Genomic DNA, 23,825 nt, shown 5'->3' on the forward strand with positions numbered 1-23,825 from the left:
AGAACTGAGCTGGCTCTATGTGGCATGTGGCAGACTGGCCCGTAAAGCTCCTTTTTTACTGATCTCTCCATTCAGATCAAAGAGAAGTGCCGGCTGAGATTATGCAGAACAATTACGCTTTGTAAAATAAAAAATAAAAAATAAAAAGAGAGCACTGGATGGGCTTTTAGGGAGGCCTAATCATTACCAATTAGTCCCATTCCCTGACATCCTGTAATGGCTGCCCTGACTCCTCCAGAACACTCAACCCTTCCTTCAGGTGCCAGGGCCCTAACACTGCGACTCACATGTTCAAAAGAGGGCCTGCTAATGTCTGTTGACAGTTCTGAATTGGTGCGTGTGTGTGTGTGTGTGTGTGTGTGTGTGGCATGCGTTTTGAAACAAACCACCCTCTTACCCCCTCTGAAAGCTTGACAGGGAGATCATTTTGTGCAATTCAGTGCACTTTCATATCACAAACAGCAAATTATTATCATTTTTCTTTATTTCCGTACGTCAGTCATCTCAGAGCGCTCTATCAACACATCTGTCAGTCAAGGGCAGGTCAGTCCTACCCCCCCCCCCCCCCACCCACCCATCCATCCCCACACACCCCAGTCAAAATTCAAAGACGAACAAAGTACAAGTAGCACTTTATGAATAAAAAAGTTGTTGAATATGTTAAATATATATTTGACCCAGAAATTCTGGCAACATGCCAGACAGAAGGCCTGCATTTTGTGGACAGGGTTGGGCAGCCCTGCTCTAGGCCATACAGTAGGTCCCCAAACCAGACAAAGTTGGATACAAGTTTCATAAAATGGACAGCATGGGTTCTGAAAAGAACTCACAAATCAGCACAGGTGATCTATCGTAGTGAGATCAGGTACTGCATTATTTCACAATGTGAGCTGCTACCCTGTTTCTCAGGTGTACAGAACGGGTTTCCTTCCTGGTTACTGGTCTCCACATGAACCAGTCAGTGTGCAGTTCTCCTTCATCTCCCACTGGGGGACCAATCATATTTATTTGTGATATTACTGGCGACGAGAGACCCAGTGCCAGCCTGAACTGTAACAGAGGGGTACTGGGCCAGTTGGGGAACTCGAGGGTCACGTGTAGACCTGTGGGAGTGGTCCCCAGGGCGGGGGGGGGGGGTACCACCAGGGGGACTGTCCCAGTCAGTCGAGGCCTTCGCTCAAATCCTGGGTCGCAGTGGATCCGGCGTGAGCCAGTCAGCCGTGCCGCTTTTAATTAACGCTCTCCCAGGACTGTCTATCCCGTGTTTATTCCAACAGACGCCGATATCATTTTTAAAAAGGTATCCATAGCAACGTCATTAACAAATGCCGGCCTTCCCTTGAACCGGTTTCATGCATTTTTAAGCTTTAGATAAAGAAAGAACATAATAGTACAATTCAAGTATATATTGTCATTGCTCTCAAGAATCACCCTTAGTAAAATAGGGCAATTTTTCTATTTCACCAGGGTTCCATGATTACAGGCTACTCTAGCAAATAATTAACTGCCATCCTGCAGTACGAAGTTGACAGGCGAGGATACAGCATATAGCAGTATTTTGGAGCGTTTTATCTCTGAAGAAGTGCAAGTATTTTTTTTTGATAAAGTCTTAAATCTTGATAAAGTGCAAGATTTATCATGCCAGCAAGTCCCCAGTCCTTGCACAGGATACTACAGAACACTCTCCAGCAATTTTGGAGAACACAACAAAACACACAAATAAACACACTGTGGGTTGGGTTCAGTCCACATTTGTCCTCTAACAGGACATTATTAAACCACTGCTAGTTTTTCCTGCAGTCACACACAGTTAAGCAATCTCTACACTAAGTCACCAAACTGCGTGTGAAGAAGAACAAAAAAAAAAAAAAGTCTTCCATTTATTTATAAGTTGAAATATGACAAGTCCAGACCTGTATCTTTAAAAAAAAAAAAAAAAAAAGAACCAGCATCAACTCCTGCTATTCTTCATTGTCTGACAGTGACCTGTGCTGAACTGTGGAATTCCCAGAGTTAAAACCTGGCTTTTATTCTAATCAGCTTTCATTAAAGCGCTTTTGATCCTCCGGCTCCCCGTGCGCACCACACCTCATCACCTTTATTTTCCCCCATAATTGCATGTGAAAGATCTCCCCTTTGATACCGCCCGAGCGCCAAGTCGCTATCAGGAAGTGTGTGGAGAAGTGTCGTGTGCTCTCCCTGCTCCCCGGGAGGAGGCTCGTACACCTGCGCAAGACAAACAAGCTTCCCAGAGATATGACAAATCTATCATCCCCTCGCAGGATACGAGCCCCCCTGTCAGCTCAACGGGGGGGGGGGGGGGGCTTTGCATGGCGGAACACTGAGTGCTGAAAGAAATTTGTTGCGCGTTGCACGCTGTCTGGCAACTCTCTCTTGCTCTGTCTCTTCCTCTCCCTCTCTCTCCCTCTCTTGTTCCCTTGCTCTCTCACCCTCTCCCACACTGTCTGTCTCTCTCCCTTTCTCTACCTCACTCCTCACTTCCCCCTCTCTCTCATCCTCCCCCCCCCCCCCAGGCCTGTGTCTCGTCTCCAGGCCCTGCTGATAATTTGCAGACAGAGCCATGGCGGTGAGCTCATCACTCGGCTGGCGGGCGTGGCTGGAGAGGGGGCCCCCCCGGTCTCCCCCCCCCCCCCCCCAGTGCCCTCTGCCCGCACTGTCAGTCAGGTGAGTGTGTCTGCCATCACCTGCTGACAGCCCCCACATGCTTTTCAATTACAGCCTGCCCCCCCCCCCACTCTTCGCATGTCCCCACCACTGATGAAGATGTTAATTTCATACTCCACAACCTTGCTTCCAAAATAGCCTCCTCTACTGTATTCACTCACCTTCTCTCCCTCACGCACCTTCTCTCCCTCACGCACCTTCTCCCCTCACCTTCTCTCCCTCACTCACCTTCTCTCCCTCACGCACCTTCTCCCCCTCACCTTCTCTCCCTCACTCACCTTCTCTCCCTCACGCACCTTCTCCCCCTCACCTTCTCTCCCTCACTCACCTTCTCCCTCTCACCTTCTCTCCCTCACGCACCTTCTCCCCCTCACCTTCTCTCCCTCACTCACCTTCTCTCCCTCACGCACCTTCTCCCCTCACCTTCTCTCCCTCACTCACCTTCTCTCCCTCACGCACCTTCTCCCTCTCACCTTCCTCCCTCACGCACCTTCTCCCCTTCCTTCTCTCCCTCACTCACTTCTCTCCTCACGCACCTTCTCCCCCTACCTTCTCTCCCTCACTCACCTTCTCTCCCTCACGCACCTTCTCCCCCTCACCTTCTCTCCCTCACTCACCTTCTCTCCCTCACGCACCTTCTCCCCCTCACCTTCTCTCCCTCACTCACCTTCTCTCCCTCACGCACCTTCTCTCCCTCACGCACCTTCTCCCCCTCACCTTCTCTCTCTTAATAAAAAGCAGTAGTATGCCTCCTGGCCTCCCTAACAACATGCTGTGTGTGCGCATGACTGTTGGATGCCACTGTCAAAGCCTGAGAGCTGAGAGTGAGTATTTAACCTTTTCAGTGTGAAGTCAGCAGAAGTGTTTGTTCCAGGGTGCTGTTCGTGTGTTCCGCACGCTGTAGCTCCAGGCTTCCCTTCACCGTGAGGAACTCTGTTCTGCTAATGTTTCCCTTGACAGGACTAATAAGTATTCAGCCGCTCCCACCGCTCGAGATAGAGAGATGAACAGGCTTTTTTAACTACCTGTTTTCACTTATATGTGCTACATTTTCATGTATTGAGTTTGTCTGACGATGATCTACAAAAATAAAGAAACTTCTAGAGTTGTCTGTGTCTGGGTCTTTCCATACAGGCGTTTCATTAAAACGATCAAAGAAAATCCAGACATTCGGGGAACTTATCGCGGCGCTTGGGTCTCACCACTTGGCCCTTTGGCCTTCAGTTGGGGAAAGGAATGTAAAGCAGAGACGTGTGCGGCGACAGCATTACGCGTTTGGCGCTGGGCGAAATAAAAGAAAAAGTTTTTAAAAGAAATTTGTTGAACTGTATCGGCCGGCTGGAAAAGCACAGGGTGCGGTGCATGGGCTGAATCGAGGCACGTCAGCTTCACAGAACTTGTGTTCAGACATAAACTAACATTCCTCCCTTCTCCCGCTCCTTCTCTCTCTCCCTTCTCCCGCTCCTTCTCCCTCTCCCGCTCCTGCCGCTCCCACCGCTCCCGCCGCTCCCGCCGCTCCTCACACGCGGCTCGGATTCTGAAACGCGCCAAAGCCTCAAAGAGATAAATGAACGGCGGACCCCTGAAAGCAGAGAGAGAGAGATCGCCCGTCTGGCGTGGGGGATATTTACTGACATTAAGAATGATAATATCCATCAGCGCCCTGTCGAAGCGCCCAAGTGGGCTGCGCGGGGAACAAAGTCTGCTCTGTCTCGCCGCTGATAGGGGGACGGGGGGATGTTGATGTACCCGCCATTCAGGTGCAAAAGATGTCATCGATGCCGCGGCAGTATCAGGGCTTTTTAGCCCCCGCCTCCACACTGAAAGGAAAGCCGTCATCGCCCCCCCCGACCCCCCTCCCCGCCCCCCCCCCCCTCCCTTTTTCTGTTCGCTTTCCCAGAGCATGAAATGCAAACTGAGTTAAATGCGTTACGAAATAAAATGTGGGATTAAAATCGGCGAAACCGGCAGGGAACCCGCACAGTACATTTTGGCTTTGCGATTAGGAGATCGCGGCGTCTGGCTTTCTGTTGGTCATGTGATCCCTGTTTATTGTGTGATTGTTTTATTAATGGCTCCCGAAGTTCAGCTGAACAAGGGCATAGTGCGAAAATGATTATTCGAACAATAATTATTATTAGGGGATAACAATTAGCATTTTTTATTTTTTAGATAATTTTAAACTACAGCATCACTTTAGCTGTTGTTAGCAATCCAATGCAACTTTAACTTTTGTTAGCGGTCCAATGCAAGCATCTGTGCATTGCCTTTTAGCATTAATATTTAAAGGATTTAGGCTAGATTTAATGTAATAACTGTCAGTCTCTGAAGTAGGACTTAGTGTTATGTTTATTGTCCCATACATAACATTGATTTCAGCGGTTGTAAAAATGTATTGAAAATCTAACTCTAAAGTCACTGCTTCAACATAAGGACTACAGTTTATATTGCAGTTCGACTGAATCTGGCCTTGGTTTCCAGTGGCATTAACCACCGTTAAGTGTCATACCATGTAACAGAAAAATGATGACTGTTCAAAGGTAGTATGTACAGCATTCTTCTCTCATAGCATTTAGCATGTAAAGAAACTGCATGAGACAAATAACCTCACAGGATTATTTATTTATTTATTTATTTTACACCCCAAAATAAGAGTTTCTTTATTAAGGATAACTCTTTAAAACAAATAAAATAAAAACTGTACTAAAAAATTTGATAAAATACCTACCTGCTAAATACACTCCCAGTGTCTTCTGCTGAGGTAAATATGACCACTCTTACCACACTGAGGTGTCATAGTCACATGACAGAGCATACCAGGAAGTGTCTGCTTTTCTGCCGACACTGTGGCCACCCTGGTTTACTGAAACATTATGCGATGACACTTAAGGAGAATATAAGCTCTGAGGTGACATAATGGGTTTTGGCTTCATTCAGCATAAATCTCCACTGGCTTTAGTTACACAGCTTGTGTCAGTGAGAATAATGAACAGTGTTTATGTTAGCATAGCTAATGTTAACAGAGGCCTGGCTGGGACTGGCATTTCAGAAATAACAATCCATCTACACCCGACCAGACATGCCGGTTTGGCTTATTTATCTGGGTGCAAGGGCAGTTTCTGCGTTCAGCTGATATTTTGATTTATTCTTTTGTGGATTTCATGTTCATTTAAAGTCTAATCCCCTCTGTTTGGTGTGCTTACAAAAAGTTATATTCCTCCCTGAAACTTTCCTGCCAGTAAAAAAAGAAGGAAAAACCTTCTTTCCCTGTGATCAGGATTTCCTTAAACAAGTCTATCACAGTGCTTCCTTTAGTTCACTATCTGTGGTGATCACCAGATTTAGAGACACAAAGAGCAGGGGGATAAGGGTATTATGACAGTCAAGTATAATATGGCCGCCATACTGAGCACAACATAATTACTCTTTTGTTGTTCATATATTAGTATTTGTGGTTTAAGCCTGTGTTTCCTGGTAACTAAAATAAAATTAAAAAAAAAACATTTATCTTTTTTACTATACAGAACAGCACTGAAAAAAAACACCTCAAATTTGAATTACTTCACAATTAAACAAACATTTAATGCCTGCTGTGTATCAACTGATAGTACAGCTTGTAAGACGCACACTGAGAAAGAAAGAAAGTTTGCGGCTGAGTGAAAATGGGTCAGTGAAAATCCAGTGGCGACCATTTTGCCCTCTCTCCGCGTTTGACTGTCAGTGTTCTTTTTTATGGAACAGCGCTGACTGTCATCTTAACAGTTAATAATTAGGCTCCCCCTCGCCTTCGAAACGGGGTGGCGGAGTGACAAAGGCAAGCGCTAAGTGTGTTAGCTATACTTGCCACCGTTATAAATAGTTGAAGGGATGATTAATGGGAGCGGGGCTGGAGCTAAAGAAGCAATCTGAACAAAGACAATGGCTGCCCACACAGCTGCCTGCAAATACAAGACAAGCTCTGTCCAGGACTATAATTGAAGAAAGTGGCAAACAAACAAAATAAATAAATAAATTTAACGGACAGCTCGTGAAGACATTATTTAGCCCGGGGCATTTTTTCGGTTCTTCATTAACATTTTGACACGGCGGACCGAAGGGGGTCAGGCGGCGGTGCAGACGCACGTTACTCAGGGAAACCGCTCATTCTTCTGTGACACGGGGAGAGGAACTGTGAGAAAGCGGGAGAAAGGATCCCCAAATAATTTTAACAGGAGCTCACAATACTCCATTGAGGGGGGAAAAATGCCAACATTGACTTGTTTTTAAAGTTATTTTGTTGCTGAAGAAAGACAGAGCCAGAGGGGCTGTAATGTCTCAACAGGGGTCTCCCCACAGGGTTTTTTAAAACACAAGACAAAGATCATGGGAAGGACCCCATAAGTTTTAAGTGTTTCTTTTTTTCTCCCAGAACAGGAAATGCATTGAATAATGTAACTTGTAATTATGCTTCATGTGCGCTGTAAGGATTTATAGTTTATTGTTCATATGTCAAAGGTTTATTAATTTTTTTTCCTGACACAAATGTATAATTGGAGGTTGAGAGACCTAAAACAATTAAATAAATGCTGCAGTGGAACTAAATAATAGTCTCCCACACAAGTAGATTTGCATGTGAGGGTAAACTGGTTCATATATTAAATCTTGCACCCTTATTGCAAAGGGAGAAAAAAATCACAAAATTTTTTTTGAAAAGTGACAGGCCAATGCAAACCTTTTAAAAGTACTCTAACACAAGTGTGAAATGCTTGTGAGTCATGGCTTGTTTTAAAAAATGTTATTCTGGTTTAGAATGAAAACTCTTACAAAAAAATCTATCTGCACAGCCTTGTTGCAAATGGATCGTTCCCTTGGTGCCAAACACTGTGACCTTAATATTGGCCTTCCAGCGTATTTAGAGAAGCAGTGACCAGCCTGCAAGGGGACCAGTCTGAGTTTTTTAGCCTTCATGAACAGAAGAGACTGCTTTTCTTTTGTTTAATGCCGATGATGTGACATTAGTCGGTACACCCCGAATGCGCTTTTTTCGAACGAGAAAGAAGAGAACATAAAACAAATCATTACGTTTAATGTCTCTTATGTATTTATTTTGTTGTGCAGACGACCTTTTATTTATTTTATTTTTTTTGGACGGCGCTCTGCAAACCCGCGCGCGTGTGAAGATGTCGACGTCCTTCCAGACGCAGCTGCCTCTCGCTCCTCGTTTCCATGCGATCCGCTTTTCACTCGCCCCCCAATTTTCTCCCGGCCCGGGCCTTTCAGACGGGGGGGGGGCCCTTTTAATGCCCCTGACAGGGGGCTATTTGCTCCCATATATGTTTTCTCCCCAATTATTCCCTGGCAGCTGCTTGCCGGCAAACGGTCGTCTCTTTGACTCGCCCTTCCCCGCTCCTCAACACTGTGTTTTCCTCCTTTTAAGATTCCTCTCCCTGAAAGGACGGCCCTTTGCCTTCGTCCTCCTCGGTCCAAACCGAGGTTTAGCGCCTGGTGCCGACCGCGGTCCGGCTCTTATCGTCGGCGCTGAAGTCGTCATTTCCTCCGGCGATGTTCACGCGTTCATCGTTGCCGGCGGCACACGCGCGTGCGACACAATCTAAGCACATCACAGTCCGAGCGCATCGTTGTTGGGGAAGAAAAGCAGCTTCAGGATACTCTCTGGAACCCTTTTGGAAAGAGGCCAAAGTATTGAAGATCTTATTTACAGTTGTTGCCACAGAACCATGAAAGTCACTGAGAATTGTTGCACTGGAGGTTTTACATGTGTGATATATATATGTGTACATGTGTGATATATATATATATATAGAGAGAGAGAGAGAGATACAGTATACAAATAATGTATGCATATAACCAACATTTTTTTAAAAAACATTCATTTTGCAGACACATTCAAGGGTGTTTATGTTTTTTTTCACAGTACCATCTATTTTATGCACAGGAATGGGGGGGTGGGTGTCTCAGATCTTATGAAGCAATATTGCCCGATGATGAAACACTTCGAGTGCAAGCCATTCCCTATATGTCGGTTAATATTAACAGAAAAGCCTGCCTGCCTCACCCATCTGAAAATGAGTACGTGCCAACAGACAGCTAGCAAGGCAAGGCTTTCAGATTGCATCTATGCTGCGCTGCAGAGCCCGTCTGCAGGCATATTCTCCAGCTGCAATGTTGAAATCTATTGATCAACAAAACGTCTTTATTTTGCTCTTTCACCACTTGAAACCGGCAGAGGTCATTAGCTTGGATCTTCTTTCTACACCCCGGTGGCTGGGCCCTCCAGGGGTCCGATACCTCCGGCTTTTCACGCAGCCAAAATCTTGCAGACACTTAGACTATGCTGGAGACTGTCTTCTTAAAAAAATATATATTTGTTGATCTTATCTCTTCAGCGGAGAAGAACCGAGTAGCACTGAGCGTTATCGGCGATATCTTGCGTTCACGCTCAGGGAGATGTGCCTCAAAAGAGACGCAACGTTAGCGCTCATCGGTGACAGAGACGCTACGCATTCTTTCATAATTTGTCATACGCCGCTTTTGTGAAAGGGTAAAGTATCCGATATCACTTATATTTTAAGTTTTTAACTCGACTTTAAAATGCTGTTTAAGAGAATACGTTCCTGCAGATTTGACAATGGCCCTCGATTGGGAAGTTCTATTGAAGGCCATGACACTAAAGCATTTATTTGGAAGTCAAACTGTTTCTTGACGGATTCCAGGGCACTACCCAACACACTCAGTCCTAGGCAGGGTCAACCTCACGGATATCCTAAATCTGTTTCTGCCCCGCCCGTCCCATTACCTCTGAAACACCAGGCCCCAACAAATACAGTCCAGCCAGCCATGGTCAGGCAGGCGCATTGGCAAGATGGCCGCGCAGAGCCAAGGGTGGGCCTGAGGGGTGTCACAGCACTGACAACCCCTCGCTGTGCAAGGAAGAGAGGACCTAGCAGCCTGTAGAACTTTTGTCATCTATCTTAACAACACACCCGAAACTTCAAATGAAGGAGGAGCTCAGGGCACAGGCCGGTTCCTGGCCTGAGATGTGTTTTTGTGTTCTGACTGAATGCAGATATTCAACATTGTTTTAGAATCACATGTTGTTGCTTCTTGCCGGTACTTTAAGACCAAAAACACCCAGATTACGATTGGGTGAAAGGAAAGGGGGGGGGCTGGCGGCGTGGTCTGAGAGCTTGTTTACAGTCTCGTACTCGTGTGTAAAAGTGCTTTTTATTTTAAAAAATGGGATGTGGCACTACTTGTTACACCGAAAAACAAAGTACGCGAGCGCCTCAAACGGCTTTTTAAAGCCCTGAGCCGCTCTGAACAATCGGCGGGCTTATTTGCCACCGCTCCCGCCCTCCGTCTCGACCGCGCTTAGCGCTAAGAGCCTTAACAAGCGTAACACCCAGAGGGCCGAGCGGTCCCCCCGCCTCAGATTACCCGTTAATAACTGTTTATGCGTTTACGGGGGCTGAGGAGCAGGCATTAATTACTCCCCCATCCCTCCCAGTGAACAGCGCTGCGTTGGCTTTCGCGGTAATGCCTGTTTGCAGCCAAGAGATACCGCCAATAAGTTCACACTTTTTACGGTCAGTGTTATTGTAAGTTCCTCTTCATAGCAGCAGAAGCAGCAGTGGTAATCGGAGTGGTAATGGCACCAGATGTATGTTTAATGCCAGTGACGCATTAATTGTTCACAGCACACATTAGTGTGTAAACTGATGCACGAGGAGATAGGGGCCATTATTATCAGTCAGACATTAATCATACATGTATACTGTTGACTTGTAAAAGGCCATTTTTAATAAATGATAGCATCAATCACTTGAAGACAAAACTTCATAAAACATTTTTTTAAAATTTTCTTTTAAACAGCACAGATTTTGAAGCCCCGGATCATGAATAAAATACCCAGAAGTGGCCTGCTGAGCAGGGACGTGTAATTACCCTGTAACTCAAACCCTGTCCCGTCCTCGGCCGCTGGATGGAAGAGACAGGAAAAACCAAACTTCTTTCAGCACTGCAATGAACCACTGCGGCCTAAAATATGCGTGAGATTTTTTTTTGGAGGGGGGGGTGGGTGGGAGGATTGGGGGGGGGGGGTGGTGGTGGAGTCAGACATTTTACAACCTGATGAGGGAGCTGGAAGATAGCTATCAGAGTTATCACTTCACTCGGCACTCTGGAGCCCAAACAAGCCTGTGTTTTCATTTCCATACGGCGCGCTCCGCCTTTTGTTCTGACAGAGATAAGATGTATAAATTATGAGAAGCTGACAAAGTGTAGTGCAGCGCCCGAGGCGGCTCATCAATCATGTTCGGCGTGTCAGCAGGTGACTGATGTGCCCCCCCCAGGCACGTCCCTTTTTAGGTGAGAGGAGAGAGGGATTAAAGCTGCTGTCAGAGTCCCCCCCCCCCCCACCCCACAACAGCTGATCCGTATTTAACTTATCGCTTTAAAGGCATAACAACAACGACGACAACGACGACAACAACAACCTTGAATGTGGTGTGTCTTGTAATTTTTTTTTCGGATGGAAGGGGGTGGGGTGGGGTGGGGTGGGAGGTGTCCTCTCTGACTGTCTGTCTCCCTGAAATGGCAGATTATTTTGCGGCAATGGATCAGAAACAGGACAGAGACGGAGGCGACAGTGCAGGACAGACAGCAGCAGACCACCCAGAGACTGCCAGGGAGGAGCCCCAGATCCTGAGTGTTTTTTTTTTTTTGGGTGGGGGGGGGGGGGTTTCTTGCTTTCCCTCCAGTTGCTCTGTCTTGTCTGACTCACACTTCAAAAGTCTGCCGATACTCTAAATTCCCCAGTCTAGGTCTGGCATCACAAAGGTCCAACACAAGGGGGTAGGAGGGGAGGGGGGAGACTAGAGAGAGGGAGGATGGAGAGAGAGAGAGAGAGAAGTTTTTTGAAGCCGTAATATATCTTCCCCCCCCCCCCAAAAAAAAAGTCAATAAGAAACAAACTTGACGGATCTCAGGGCTGTGCTCCTCCACCAATCCCTTTGTTCGGGGTTGAGCAGGTATGGATCCTGGCAGACGTGCATCAGCCACTCAGCACAAGGAATTAAACACAGCTGCTGTCAACACAAAGAGCAGTTTACAGTTTGTCCTGGGGTAAAGTCAGATGCTTAAAGTCGTTTGTGTGAGATTCCCTGGAGTTGGTATGCGACCACGCCCCAGAGCAGCACAGTGCTGTTGGAATGCCTAAATCTGCCCGGGATCCAGACGCTGGATAAGATCCCCGATCCCCCTGCCCCCCCACTCATATGCTGCATTACCCCAGCAGAGGTAAACAGGAGACAGACAGCGGGGATGGGGAGGTGGCAGGTAACACAGGGTCTGCACACACACACACACACACACACACACGTGTTTTATACTACAGCCCGCTGTGGGAACCGTTTCACTAAGTTCAGCCAGCTTGCCTTCTTATCTCCACTGACTCCCCCTCACTTCCCGACCCCCCCGTTACTGTTTTTAAAACTCTGTGATCAGGTCACAGCCCCCACCCGCTCACCAGCCCACCACCAACCGCCCAGCACTCCCAGCCCCCCAAAAGGCTGCTCTGGACAGCGTTGAATCGAAAAGGCCGCATCTTGAGAGAGGCAGCCCCGCGTCCGTCGTTAGCATGGCCGCCGCGGTGCTAAGTGTGGTCAGGGCGAGGCCGACGCTCGCGGTCCGGATCCTCGCTAGCGGCACTCGGCGGAAGCAGCTGCTAGCCGCCGCCAGACGGAGACCACCCGTAACTCCATAACAACGGGTGACTCACGCCTATCCCCGGGGGCGTGAGCCCAAACAAGGAGTCATAACAGAACCTGCCATGGAACGGCTAGCGCACACTCACCACATCCTACATCACTCATCTAGGGCTGCTACCCGAGAGGACACAGAGGAACGCGAGTACTCCACGCTCCGTTTCAAAGCTCTTCCACGGTCTCTCTCAGAACAATGTTATCCATTTTTATCTTTAGCTCACCGATGTGTATCACGCCTTTATCACGTCTGTGAGCTCATTCCATCACTGCTTGCATCCTCCTCAGGGTGGGGGAAGCTGCAGACGGCTGTTATTTCTGCGCTCTACCAGCTGTGCTGTGTAGCTGTGCTCTGTAACTGTGCTGTGCGGCTGTGCTGTGCGGCTGTGCTCTACCAGCTGTGCTGTACGGCTGTGCTCTGTAGCTGTGCTCTGTAGCTGGGCAGCCATTTGCAATGGAGGAGAGCACATTCCATGGTTTCTGCAGACAGGCCACAGATCGGCCAGTTGATTTTTCCATATTTAAAAGTGTCAGATTTACTGCAGGTAAATATAAAGGGCATTTCATGCTCCCTATAGCTCCATAGTGTTGAAGAAAATTACATTCAATAATTTTAATAACACAAAAAGAAGAGTATAAAGAGTTCTATGATACAGTAACAAAACAAGTGCCTAAACAAAACTACTTTTTTCCAACAGAGAAGATAAAGCACATTTAGCAAAGTTAAAAATGATGTGCAAATACCCTTAAGGAAAGCTCCAGTCACATTTCGATAAAGACAGCCATTTTAATAAAGCAAAAGGTTACCATGGGGAGTCTTTGTCATCCATTTTGAAGATGCAGTTAGAACACGCAGATCTGGACCTCCAAGCAAGCACTTAATGAGCAGATTAATCTTACATCAGCAGGCCAGGAGAAAAATACCATACCTGCGTGAACTGGATTAAGAAGCAGACGCTACATTTTTCTCACTGAAGCTATAGAAATATGAACAGGGGAAAACATTACTATGAGCGGGCCATAATACACATTTAAAATATTCAGCATATTATGTGTGTTTTTAAAAGGAGGCACTTTAGAGTATTACAAGGTGCAACAGACTCTCAGTGAGATTTCAAGGGTTGTTATTTAAGTGTTCATTGTGTCTTCAGCTCTGAAACAGATCTTTGTGTGCCAATAATGGTCCATAATCAGACTGAGCTAAAAGCAAAACACTTTCAACACGAGGCACTAAAAGAGCTTTTGGAAATGATGGTGTTTTAGCCGCCTGTTCTGATATTCTAACTATGTAGTCTGACTGGGGAAGTATGGAATCCGATTGCAGCATCAGTGTTGTTAAGCTAGCGAAGTAGAGCCGTGGTACTCTGTTTACATAAAGGACTACAGAGACACCGCTGCTGTTCCCAAAACTGAGAACAAAACATGCTGTGAAATCCAAGCCAAACATAAAACTGGCCTTCAAAACATACCGTGGCTTTGATTCTTTCAAGTCATGTAGTCATGAAGAATACGCAGCAGCTAATACCCAAAGACAAGGAAACGTACGGCCAAAGGAAATACAATTTCTGTAAATTAAAACTGTATTATCTTTCCTGAGGTGCGATTCGTAGGCCCTCCCGTATCACTTCAAACAGGCAGCACAAGCAAATGGAGCCCATTGATCTGACAGCTTCAGATGTGCTGCTGGAAGACGCAGGAAGCACAGCCATTTTTTTTTGTTCCCCTCTCACAGGAAAGAGAAAAGCTCTTTATTTCCGACACCAAAGCAAAGCGAGGCTCCGCCACGTCGGGTGCGATGAACACGAGGGCCGGACTCTGAGGCTGAGGCGTCGGGGAAGGGGCCTGGCGGGACGGAAAAGGCGGGAAAACAAACAAACTGCCGCGCAGAAACACCAAAGGCCGTCTGGCGGCTGCGAGGGACCCGACGAGCGACTAAACTCTACTGACAGCCTGTCAGGAAACGGCGGCGCGTCGCACGCAACACCCACCTAAACTCTGAGCAGCCGAAGGAAGGCTTGCTAACAAGGTATTCCGAGGGGTGAGTTTAGTTTTCACCGCACTTTAACAAAACTTTTGTTGACTGAACACAGTTGTTGTCCCTCCTCCCCCTTCTTTTTGCCAAGTAATACATGTTTTGTGTTCTGCTGAAGGATATATGTCCAGGTGGCACACAGACTGCGATACTGACAGGCACTGACAAAAAGCGATGTCAAATGTGAAATTACTCCCTTGTCTGAAACGCACAAGTGCTGCCATCCCCTTGAAATTTGATGAACGGTGACATGAGCAGAGGAATTTTGATACCAAGACTAAGATTGTCAAGAATAAATTACGAATCCTCCGTGCCATTATCCAACGTGTGATGGAAACGGGGTTGAAGAGGATAGAATGGCAGGCCTTTTTACCGATCAAATTGCTTTAAACAAATCCAGTGATCGATGGTGCCAATTTGGAGACAAACAAGTGGATGTGATGACTATCTCCCCACCGCCTGCCCTACTTTGCTGCGATATCGGGTGATCTGGGGCTTAGCGTTTTATGACTTGAAACTGAGAACTTCAGCGACTGTGAATAGGCTCCATCAGCTGCCTGTCAGGAGAATTTGCAAAATGACCCAATAAATCCGTTCTGAATATCGGTTTGAACTCACCCCCCCTGGCCCCCCTGACGGTAATACTTTGTCTTTTGCCCGCAGAAAGAGTTGCATGCTCTGCAGATACTTCTTTCTGTCACAGAAGTAGGTTAATATCAGTAACCCGACTCCCGTCTTCCCATCAATACCTGTCTGGGGCATTGAGTAGAATGGATTTAGCCGCTATTACGAGGACGGCTCCAGTGGAAATGATTATGCAGGGCACATCTTTCTGACATAAAGCAGAGGCGGTAGATTCATGAGGGCAAAACATCTTGAAAAAATGCTAAATGTGTTCCAGTACAGAAAAACGAGCCATCGTTTGGGACACTTTGCAGCCATATAAAACCAAGGGAAAGACTATTCTTTAAGTGTCAGTTTATTTCCTTGTGCTCCTTCCCATAGTACAATATCCCTGATTATCTGACTGAACACTCATTACCTTTTCCATGGATGGGAAAGAATTTACTGGAGAGAACTTATTTTTGACTGAGCATTACATGATACCATGTTTAATATTTTTAGTCAGGGCAACGGGCGCAGCATAATTATCACCAAATACTTTTTCCTGCAGAACATTGGAAATGTGTGCATTTGTGCATTGATATTTCATATCTTCTCATTGCACAGACAGCAATAATGACGCCTGTTATCTTGTGTATATTTTTTTATAATCTATATTCCACCTAATAACGGTCGCTGTATTTTTTCTCATAGAGTGGTGGCAGCATTGCAGCTGAAATCAGAGTAATCGTACAGGCCTTCCCGTTATCTTAGCGTTTACCGATGTGCAACTTTCACATAAAAACACAAAGGTTTATGGCCGCCCTCGACCAGTGTCAAGCCCTTCAAGATATGAGATCCCTGCACATGCTGGGGAAACTATAAATCTGCCAGTCGATTGTTGGATGCCAGCTTCCTGAAGGTCAAAGGAGTGATATAAATGGAAACACATATAATGTCAAAGGCCAAGAAGACCGTTTTTAACAGCCTGAAGTATGTAGAAAACCACGGTAAATAACGCTGAGCTTGATGTGCTGATATTAAAACTGACTGAACAAGGACACTGCAGGACAGCGTGCTGTTTCATCAGCATGCCCATAATTTGGGGAATAACCAGGCTCACTTTGGATAATGCTTCATGATGTCATACGACAACTGAATTTCTTTCGTTGTGAATGAATGCAGAGCCGTTGACATTTGTAATCAGGATTAAACCGTCATTGCATGCAGAAGAAGCTGAATCTCGCCTTTTCAGCCGACAGTTTTATTCACTGGCTCAGGACATGACAGCAGAACATGGAACACACACCTCGTGTCAGTATGATCTAACGTCACTGTGTGTTTGAGAAGGAACACTGCCCATTCCAGCCCCTACATTCACACGCATTTACATGTTAACAACCTGCGCTTTCCTTGAGGGATCAACTGACAAACATTTTAAGGTCGCCTCAACAGGTTTTCATGGTAAGATCCCCCCTTTCAATCAATTTTAAATACGTGTAAATTAAGTCTCTGTTTGGATGTGCTTAATGTGTGCAGATTTATCTCAATGCCAATTTGCTGGGCTTTGAATCGCAATCTGTGATCGTAGCTCTGCGCACAAACGCAGTCCGGGGGGGGGAACACAAGATGGCCGAGCGAGGTCGAGTCGTCCATCACGGTTTCTTATTCCGCCCCAGAGCGATTCCTGGCGCTCCACAAATGCGTTTGCGCGCACACGCGGCTCTCTCTCCCCCGACCTCCGCTGAGAGGGAAATGAAAGCAACATGAGTATCACTTGACCCGGCCGACCCGCGGCCGACCCGGGGAGGAGGGCGGGTCGGCGGGAGGCCGTGGATAGCGCTGCTGGGAGCCGCGCGCCTCTTTTCCCGCCAACGGACGCCGGACTGCGTAGCGCCGCGGAGACTTGGGCCCAGCCGCTAATGAGCCTCGCTAGCCGCTAATGAGCCTCAGCTAGCCGCTAACCGCCAGCCACGCAGGCCTCGCGTTCAAACACCACTGTGCTCAGGTTCTGAGGCTTCTCATTTTATTTACTTATCCAAATTCTCAGAAACTTAATGAGCCTCTGCTAGCCGCTAACCGCTAGCCGTAAGCTACGCAGGCCTCGTGCTCAAACGCCACTACGCTCAGGTTCTGAGGCTTCATGTTATTTTTTTTCTCGTAAAATTACACACTATCATGAGACAGGATTTGGTGTTCTTGTATAAAAATAAAAAAAAGTGAACCAAGAAATTGATTCAAAGTTAAAGAAAAAACCACAGCGCAAAAGAAATAGTTCCAGGCTTCAGTGTGATATAGAGGTATGATAGATGAGTTCAGTGGTGGTTTCCTTAGGGTTTGTTACTTAAATTGATATTTCTCTATTTGTGATGGATGATTTCAGAGTTAGTTTCCTTAGGGCTATTTCTTACATGAATATTTCTCTGTTTGTTCTGAGAATGTCTCTGTATATCCACCTAAAGAGGTATGAATTACATAGATTCTGACATTCTGTGATGTACTTAACTTGCATTCCCCTGCAGTCTCCCACACTCTGCGTGCTGATGAGCAGCTACTGGAGGAACTCTGGAGAATGTGGGACACATGTCCGTGCTTCCCCTCTCTGTCACTCACACCCTAAACCCTCTGACAACATAAACCTTTAATGCGCCAATTTTTTTTGAGAATTTAATCCCTAAAAGCCCATCTTTTTTTTTTTTTTTTTTTGCTCTTCGGGTGAAAAGAAAAAAATAAAATAGAATCAAAGAGGAGTCCATCTGGAGTCCTTTCCCCGGCATCCTCCCGCTCACACGAGAGCGCTCCTGCTAAAGTTATCAGCCCGGCCTGTTCAGACAGGTTTTCCCCGCCTGACCTACAAATAGCCCTCGGGAACATTAATTATAGAAGAGCCAGAGCCGGTGGAGAAGCAGAAATGGCGAGATGTTGTTACAGTGCCTGTCACCTACTAATCATGCCCATGTGACGCGCGGCAGCCTCACTTGATCAGGTTTCCCCATTAATCATTCCAGCCAAATGCTTAAACTCTTTTTTTTTTTTTTTTTCGTGGGGAGATTAAAGTTTAAGCCTCTCTCTCTCGTCCATTCCACCTGCCCGAGAGACCTAACGACTCCCCACACCTGCACTCCCCAGCCCGGAGTCCCCCGAGGACCCCGAAGCCTATTTATTTACCACGGGTCTCCTTAATAGCCAATCGACTGCTCTCAAATATAAGTCAACAGTGTCGCAAAACCCAATTTAGTTCGGTCCTTTGGTTTAAAATGAAAATCCGAAGATTAATTGACTAATGCAATTAGTTTTCAACAGCATGTTCTGCACAGAAACATGCTCCCACCCCCCACCCACCCCAAACATTTCTCAGCTGTTTAAGTATATAATGATATATATATAATATTTAATATGTCTTCCCCAAACAATTTCACAAAAACCTGGATTTCAAATGCCCATGCTTCTCAGTATGAATATTTGAGTAAATGAAAATTCACTTATATGGAGCAGTTATGCCAACAAAACGGTTATATCTTCACTGCATTTTTATTATGCCACCTCTCCAACTGCCACATTCCTCAGTGCCCATCCATTAAGAAAGGATGACTTTAGCTGTTCAAAATGAGGGTGTTTGTCACATTTCTGATGTCCTAGATACCAGATCAGAACTGAGACCGACCGCTCTTCACTCCAGCCTGAGATGGCAGCTGTTTAATCAGGATGATAAATAAGCACTTTGTGAAGATCAAAGTTGTTCTCTGTGTGTGCGTCTGGACCATTTACAACAGCCTGACAGCTGGCTTGTAAAATAAAGGCGCATAGAAACTGATGGAAAATAAATGATTATGCATTGTTATGAACACATTTCTGAGATTTTAGAATTACTGAACACCTACATACATATTTATATCACATTAATCTTGATTAAGCAGACTGCAAATGCATCAGCTGAATGACATTCGAAGCCAGGTTTACAACTTTTTTCCTGTTTAAGGAAGTCAAGGGTTTAATGTATTTAACTGCTAATTAAATTAGCGATGTCAATACCATGACAAATGATGTTTACCTGACAGTAAGTCAATTTACTCCTCTGCAGCACCCATCCACACTCCTTCCTAAGATCCTGACAACGCTCACACTGCTAAATATGCAGATGTCAGCCAAAAGTGCCGTCTTAAAACCACCACGGCTGAACAGTCTGCTTTGTACTGCACAAGCAGAATTACTGTTCTCGCAGTAAGGCCTGCCACAGATCCAAAGCCATGTGTGTTGAATTGTTTAATAGTTCTTAAAAGGAAGAGGCCCGTACGCAGGAGACGAGATTGTCTTCCTCACTCTGTAGGTCCTGTAGTGTGGTTCTCCAGTCCAGATAGAGATGTGGCACGAGTATTATGCGGCTTTTATGATACTTGGATTTGTGTGGACTTGGCCGTGGAAGCACAAAAAGATTAAATTAGCATTTTTACTGCTTAATAAAAATGGCTTTTCCGTGTGGGTGCCTGGCCTGCCACAGTAAAGAAGATAACGAAGAGGAAGGGCGTTTGCATTAGTGCTGCTGCAGTCGTTCAACATTAGCAAGGACAGCCTTGCTTATGTTATGTGTTCTTCTCCAGGTTGTAATACTCATGCTGTAATCCACTGTTGTGTAGACAGCATAGCTTGCACATGCTTGCTAGATAGAAGTAGCATTACAAGCTAACTTTGTGTGTGTTTTGCATAGCAAGAAAATGTTTCATTGACTGTTTAGTCTGTTTATTTTTAATCTTTACATTTTAACCTATGAAAAATATAGGAACAGAGTAAACTCTATACATGGAGAGTACATTTTACTCTGACAGAATGCAGTTAATCCCCGCTGGGTTCACATTCTGTGGTACTATATTCTATCAGAGCTGAATTAACCATTTAAGCTGCGAGAACAAGAAAAATACATGGATTGCATCTCAGAGAGTGGCAGGGGACTGCTCTATTACATCAGCGAAGAGACCTCCTCACTTCAGTCTTTATTCATGGGATGTGTCCGCAGATGTAAATGGCCTGATTGGTCACTCCAGAGCATCGCACTGAGCATGCCCAGTTCTGCTTTCCGCTTAGCCTTGGCCATGACAGGCATCACAGCAGGATCACCTGGCGCAGGTGGGGGTCCGGCAGGAAGCTGGCCAGCGCAAAGGCCTAATCTAATATGGACACGCAGTCACACATCCATTTCACTCCTTCACTTTCATTTGTTCACAATCGTAACATCCAGTCCTTTAAGATCATTGACAGTTTGCTGCTGAAATGCAGATTAATTTTGCCATCAAATGACAGAGGGGGAAGAAACTGTGTTTTGAGCACTGAACTGCAAAATTATAGGAAATTTTGTTCCCTCTCTAGCAGACACTAGAAACGAAATCATAGAGTTGTCAGTTTTTTTATTGAGGATGTTTTTTTGAAAAGCGACGCCTGGTCACTCAGTCTGAAGGTTGTTACGGCTTCACATCAAAATAAATAACATTCTGTTGTGTAATTTGGCATCACAATGTGTCTTAATGACGCACAGTCAATACACACTAAATAATAGTGTCTTGCACAGTTGACAGCTTCAGACATAATTGACCAATATGTTTCCAGCAGAGGCGCACGGGGCAGAGAGCGCTGGAGACTGACAGAAGCTATTGAGCATGTCACTATATCCCAGCATACTTATAAAGCAATGTCAGGCCAGGGATGGGGGTTGTTGTCAGTTATTTGTGATTGTGTTTATGAGGGCACATTACCAGGTTTTTTTCTTTTAAAAGAAATTGTCTGGTTAAGTAATTTCCCGTCCAGTACATCAAGTTTACCATCCGTCAAATGTGACAGACAGTTGTAGAATCCCTATGACATTCAATACCTTCAGTGCCCAATTTACAAACTTTGACTGACAAATAAAAAAAATATGACTTATTATTTCAATTTATTTTTGCAAATTTTGGTCTTGGTAGACTTACAAGACAAAACAACTTGTGACTGTTTACTCATATGGGCCACAGGGAACACAGTGTGTCTGTAAGCAGTCATCACCAGTTTCAAACTGTGTGTCACAACAACAGTTATAAAGAAATCAATGTTGTAATTTCAGTCTTGTCAAAAATGCAAAAAAGTCTTAAGGTTTGAGCCTAAAACAGTAGAAACACTTCCACAATTTTTAAAAGGACCTTACTTTTTTCAGGGATTGTACAACTGCATGTATAGACTCATACATAATTAGTTTCTTTCTTCAGCTCCAGTAGTGCAGGGGACCATCAAAAAACATGGACCATATTCAGATTTAAATACGTGAAAATGAAAAGAATTTAGTTTAGTCAGGAAGCGAGGGCATTAGGCTGTTGAGCCCTTTTGTAATGATTGGTAGTGGCGCGTCCAAAGTGTAATATTTTCCTCACATACATGCAGAGAAACGAGATCCGCGAACAGACAACGGCCCTGACAGCGGCAGCGACTTGAAATCACGGTGGCACACTGTAGGCAGTGTGAAGATTTACTCAGAGCTACCGCAGGCTAACAATGCGTCCCCCGTTCTACTGAGAGCGACTGCAACACTGTTTGCTCTCAAAAGTTCACCGTGCCGAGCCGAGGTCTGCTTCTCTTCTGTTACTCCATTTTTTTTTTTTTTTTTTTTTAAAGAAAAGAAAAAAGTTTCTATTCAGTGGTGGTCTAGCGTTGTTCTCAGAGATGACAATAGGTGGAAACGTTATCTTTCATTACACAAAGTATAAATAGTGTAATCTACCGGCCCTGTCAATCACGATGATTGATTACAGGCTGTCACGCGGGAGAGTGACATATTAGAAAAGTTTTGTTAACAATGCCTATTGCGAGTCTGCCTGCCACAGAAGCTGGTGATTAATGTGTTGTCAGCCTGTAATCCCACACCCCTGGCTAATGAGGCAAGAATTTATCATCTTTACAGACTGGCAGATGTCAGAGGCAAAGGAATCCAAGTGCTGGAAACAATATACTTTTTCTTACCGTGCCTGACAAGCCTGACAGGCTTTAAAAAAACCACAAAGAGGCGCTGGGTAAGCATGAGCTTCAATGAGGGAGCTTTCATTTGGCAACCCCCCCCCCCCCCCTTTAAATTCAGCGAATCAACAAACTCGCCCTCAGAACAGGAGGGTGGAGAAGAAAAAAAAACAACAAACATATCACCTTTAAACTAACATCTCCTTCAGGCCAAGATATGCATTGTATGCTGGGAACATGGTGTCGTCTGTTCGCTGCATCAGAGAAAAGGGGAATATACTACACATATGTATGCTCTGCTGCTATCTGTTTATCAGGCTACATTCAAAATGCATCGTGAGCAGGGATATAACAAGCCGCTTTTTAAAAGAACAGCTATTTTAATTAATTGTTTTCTTCATTGAATATTCATAAAAAGTAGATTTCCAATTTTTTAAAAATCTGAACAAATGCATGATACACTCTAAATACAAGTAAAAATTGTAAGAAATAATGTGCAGTTCTGTTTTTGCAGAGAAATATTATTCAGCCAAAAAATGGCTCGCGGAAAGCCATGTTATAATGGGGTGTAGTTACTTTAAATATTGCCTCATGATGTTTGTGCTTCAAAAGCTAAAACCTTGGCATGCTCTTTTGCGCAGAGACAAATAGAGAGAAGCTCGCAAACAGCCCATTTGTGTTTAATTAAGCCAGCAACATCTTGCTATCATCCGAGGAAAACAAAAAATTAAACTGCAATTAAAATATAAGCAACGATGCTCTGGGATTCCACCCCTTCCCAGCAGAACAGAATGTTCAACTGGCAGCCTGTGCTCTGTAATTGCCAAGAACATCAGTTAATAAGTATCATAATTGAAGTAAAACAGCAGTTCAGTAATCATTAGGAAAACTGAACCCACTAACAGCCTCTTGCTGGCTTCGAACTGTTGTGGGGAAAAAAGGGGAAGGAGAGACTCATTCATCAAAATGGGATCATGTGGTACATTAATAATTGGCTGGGTCTAAATAATTCCAGGTGTTTGCTGAAATTGTGGTTTAAGTGAAAGCAATCCATTTTCTTTAAAGTCTTAGGAAAACGGCTGACTTTCGGGAAATGGATGTTAACAGAATACTATAATTGCAGTAGAGAACCAGAAATACTATTCATGCGTGTGTGTGTGGAGATATTTATACATGTATAGATCGTTACACAATTGAAAATGCCAATAAAAACAATATAATACATATGCGAGCAACAACCACTGACAATAGTTGAAAGTTGTTCTTTTATTACTGTGCAAACTTACACATTCTAGCATGTAAAACTGAAGTAATTTCCAGTTAACATTACGGGGCTAATCAAGCAGGAACTGTTAAAAACATCTGCTTGTCTAAATTTGTAACTGCCATATATTATTCATTATTGAAGGTCAAATGACGTTGGGGTCACACGCCCTAACACTCGGGCTAATAAATCAGACCCGGGGCAGTTATTAGTAATCACACGTGCTTTAAACTTTTACAGTCTGTTTATGATGTGTAATTTAACTTGAATTATGTAAGCGCCTATGAGTCATCCCTCTAATTGCAGTTGTTTTTGGGGAACGGTGCCCTTGACTTGACCTCTCCGGAGTTGCCAGTTCTCTTGCGAGAGCTTATCGGCTTGACTGAAAACACTGCCTCCTGACACCTCTGTGCAACAGCTAGGCTCCCCAGCCAGGAGAACTGCCAAAATAAGTATGTCTTTCATCTTTTTTTCTCAACCGTGGCAATGTGCAGGCCCTCATAATTAA

This window comes from Anguilla rostrata, chromosome 2 (genome assembly GCF_018555375.3).
Source record: "Anguilla rostrata isolate EN2019 chromosome 2, ASM1855537v3, whole genome shotgun sequence".
Taxonomy (NCBI): domain Eukaryota; kingdom Metazoa; phylum Chordata; class Actinopteri; order Anguilliformes; family Anguillidae; genus Anguilla; species Anguilla rostrata.